The sequence below is a fragment of the Pseudophryne corroboree genome, chromosome 12 (genome assembly GCF_028390025.1).
Source record: "Pseudophryne corroboree isolate aPseCor3 chromosome 12, aPseCor3.hap2, whole genome shotgun sequence".
NCBI lineage: Eukaryota > Metazoa > Chordata > Amphibia > Anura > Myobatrachidae > Pseudophryne > Pseudophryne corroboree.
In genome coordinates, this window is record NC_086455.1 from 30,863,466 (window position 1) to 30,867,443 (window position 3,978).

Consider the following 3,978-nt stretch of genomic DNA (forward strand, 5'->3'; position numbering starts at 1 on the left):
ATTATAAATACTGTCAAAATTACAGACAACTAAATGTGTAAACTTACCTTCCAAGTCATGTCCCGTCAGGATCTCAGGCAGGTCCGTGTCCATATGAGACACCCCTTGGCCCTCCTCATAACTGACACAGGGCATCGCCATCTCCTCCAAGTCAGTATACTCCACAGCGACAGGTGCTCCTCCACCTGTAGCCCTTGAGGCATTCCACTCCGCAGCCCTCTTTGCCTTCAGGCGGGATTTGAAGTCGGCCCACCTACATATGTATTGTGAAAGAGGGACAAAGTAGAGTCTTATTATTTGTCTAAGCTAATATATAGGACACGTGTTCTGCTTGTGTTTGCTAGACATAACATCACATGTAACTACATTTTTTAGTCAACTTAGCACAGAAAAAGGACTGTCAATATGCACTTACCGTCGTCTCACTTCCTGTGATGTTCTGACGACAGAGCCAACTTCATTCACAGATTTTGTGATGTCTCTCCAGATTCGTTCTTTTGAAGCAGCCCCCATGTTTTTTGGCCCTCTATGGATTTTGGACATGGCCTGCGTGACCAAGACACGCAACTCCCTCTTAGTGAATGCAGGCTGTCTTTTCTTCCGTCTGGAGGTAGCCTGTGAGGTTTCTTGTTGTTCATCACCATCTTCCTCCTCACTAGCAGCTTCTGTCTGTTGTGTTTGTGTGGCTAAAGCCAATTCTCCCTCAGTTTGGTCACTTTGTGTGTGTGGCAGAGTATCCCCAGTCAATTGTTGTGGTTCAGAAGCAGACATTTGCAGAGTACTAGGTCCTGCCTCTTCAACATCCGCAGAGGCGTATTCCAGCATGCGCCGTTGGCAATCTATGCGTCTTTTCCGCAATGCCATCTCCTGCTCTGCAATGCGGTCCATCTCTGCGGCGATTTGCTCACGAGAAGCCATGTTTGTGATGACGTGTGTACGCCGAGGTGTGTGCTTATATACCTACGTGCGAATCGTTAATTCACACAGCTGTACACTGTTATTCTGGTTAATGATTGCACTGCTTATTTAAGGGCCTACTTTGCACGCTGTGAGTGTAGGTAGTTTGGAGTTTCAGTTGTTTGTTGGCTTGTGCGTGAAGGTGCTTGTGGAATTTGCAGAGTGAGTAATTGTCAAGCATACCTTTGTCATTTTTTTTGCGTTTTGAATCTAGACAGTGTTGCATTTGTTATGCGTTTTTTCGTTTGTGAGTATTCTTGATTCTTTTTTTTTTTGTTTTGTTAAAATTTTTTAATAAAAATTTATTGTTTTAAAGATTTTAAAAACATAACTATTTTGCAAGTCCATTTGTGAAAATAAACCTGTGCTTCTTTGTTTTGACTGTCATTTGTGTTCTCTTGTAGGTGTTTGCTTTTGGGAGAAATATCCCTGGTTTAATTTATTTTCTGGGTGTGCTACTGAACACCAATTCTTTCTTTTTTTTGGAGCAGGTAAGTGCCCTTGGCCTGTGTTGGTGCCTGTTTGTTTTAATGGTCTGTATGCTGTTTTTTGACTGTCATTTGTGTTCTCTTGTAGGTGTTTGCTTTTGGGAGAAATATCCCTGGTTTAATTTATTTTCTGGGTGTGCTACTGAACACCAATTCTTTCTTTTTTTTTGGAGCAGGTAAGTGCCCTTGGCCTGTGTTGGTGCCTGTTTGTTTTAATGGTCTGTATGCTGTTTTTTGACTGTCATTTGTGTTCTCTTGTAGGTGTTTGCTTTTGGGAGAAATATCCCTGGTTTAATTTATTTTCTGGGTGTGCTACTGAACACCAATTCTTTCTTTTTTTTTGGAGCAGGTAAGTGCCCTTGGCCTGTGTTGGTGCCTGTTTGTTTTAATGGTCTGTATGCTGTTTTTTGACTGTCATTTGTGTTTTCTTGTAGGTGTTTGCTTTTGGGAGAAATATCCCTGGTTTAATTTATTTTCTGGGTGTGCTACTGAACACCAAGTCTTTCTTTTTTTTTGGAGCAGGTAAGTGCCCTTTGCCTGTGTTGGTGCCTGTTTGTTTTAATGGTCTGTATGCTGTTTTTTGACTGTCATTTGTGTTCTCTTGTAGGTGTTTGCTTTTGGGAGAAATATCCCTGGTTTAATTTATTTTCTGGGTGTGCTACTGAACACCAAGTCTTTATTTTTTTTGGAGCAGGTAAGTGCCCTTGGCCTGTGTTTTGGGTTGCTGTTTGTGTTTCTTAAAAGTGTGGTGATTCTGTTTGTTTTCCATTTTGTCTAAAATAGAATTTTTGTTTACCAGGATTGATCTGCAAAGTAGTGTTTGTCTTTCCTGGACTAGCTACTAAATGCTTTTGTTTTTGTTTTTTGTTTTTTTAATTGGTGTTTGTGATGTATTTGATGCTCAGAAATGTATATATTTTTTTTTTTTGAATTGTAAAAATAACATATTTTTTTTTTTTTTTTTTTTATTAATTTCACATTTTGGCCATGAATTCAACACAGAAAAAATGTACGCTCCTGCAGTAAGTTTCCACAACATTTTTTACAACATTTATTGTTTGAATATTTTTTATAAGTTGTTTTTGTATTTTTCACCTCGTTTTTTTTCTTTTTCAAAAAAGTGTGTTATGTCAATATTTATTGCTGCAGAAGCCCTACCTCCCCAACCCACGCCAGCACTCCCACCCCAACCGCCAGCCCCACAACCACAGCCGGCTCCTCATCAACCAAGGCAACGGAGGCGTGCTAGGCCACCAATTTTCCGAACCCGTGTCCTACTTTTTGGTATGCCAGATGATGTGGTGGTGCGTAGATACAGGCTGCCACCACATCTAATCCTAGACACTCTCTCCATAATAGAGAGTGATCTGGAGTCTGAAATTCGGTATCCTACAGCAATACCACCATTGACACAATTCCTTGCAGTGTTACATATTTTGGCTACAGCCTCATATCAGCATGTTGTGGGAGACCTGGTTGGCATGTCGCAGGGCCAGTTCAGTAAGGTCCTGCGGCGTGTCTGCCAGGCTTTCCTAAAGCGGGTGAAGCAATTCATTGATATGCCTTTGGATGTTGGTGCCCTAGATGTGGTGAAGCGGCAATTTGAGGAAGGTGGTAGTCGCTTCCCACATGTTATTGGGGTTGTGGATGGCACACATGTTGCTATTCAGCCACCAAGACATAATGAAGAAATTTATAGAAACAGGAAACTGTTTCATTCTCTGAATGTAATGGTTGTTTGTGGGCCATCCCTCCAGATCCTTTCCCTGAATGCAAAATTTACTGGAAGTTCACATGATGCATATGTCATTAGACAATCAGGGATATGGCAGAGATTAAGATCAAGTCAACGAGCAGACATGTGGTTATTGGGTGAGTTGTTGCTCAAATATTTTTTTCCAAAAAAAGTAACTTGACAAATTTAATATTTCAAAATTTTGGCTTTTCTTCCAACAGGAGACCGTGGATATCCTTGCACCCCCTGGCTCATGACTCCTTACCGTAATCCCAGGCCAGGACCACAGATGGCATTTAACTCCGCGCTTACTGCCACTAGGCAGCTGGTGGAGCGCACAATTGGTGTCCTTAAAGGGCGGTTTCGTGTGCTCCACCGCACTGGTGGCGACATCATGTATTCGCCGGAGATGGCAAGTAAAATAGTGGTCCTGTGCGCAATACTACATAATATCGCGGTAAGGAGTAGTGTAGAGCTTCCTCAGGCAGAGGAATTGCCTGATGAGGAGCCAGGGGTTGGTCGACGCTTCGGTGGGGGGAGTGTGACATGGAGGGGGAGCCAAGTGAGGGCAAGAATTGTTGCCGAATATTTCAGGTATAGTGTTTTTATATTTTCTATTTGAACAAATAATACAACACAGTATGCTTATGTTTTTTAAACAATGATGTCATTTTGTATGATATTGTAAAGTGATTGGGTAAGGCTTTTGTTGTGTTGGAATGGGTAATTGTTTTTTTCTTCAAAATCCAAAAACACGTTAAGCTTACAATGTTTAGTTAGAAATTAAAATACTGTAAT

The 3,978-nt window shown here is 41.3% G+C and overlaps 1 long non-coding RNA gene across 1 annotated transcript; it reads left to right on the plus strand.

Moving 5' to 3' along the window:
• Positions 1 to 2,056: 2,056 nt before the first annotated feature.
• On the plus strand, positions 2,057 to 3,711 carry LOC134979890 (uncharacterized). Its single transcript, XR_010190292.1, has 4 exons — positions 2,057 to 2,139; positions 2,448 to 2,467; positions 3,203 to 3,317; positions 3,402 to 3,711. It is a non-coding gene; the product is annotated as an uncharacterized LOC134979890 (long non-coding RNA).
• Positions 3,712 to 3,978: the final 267 nt, after the last annotated feature.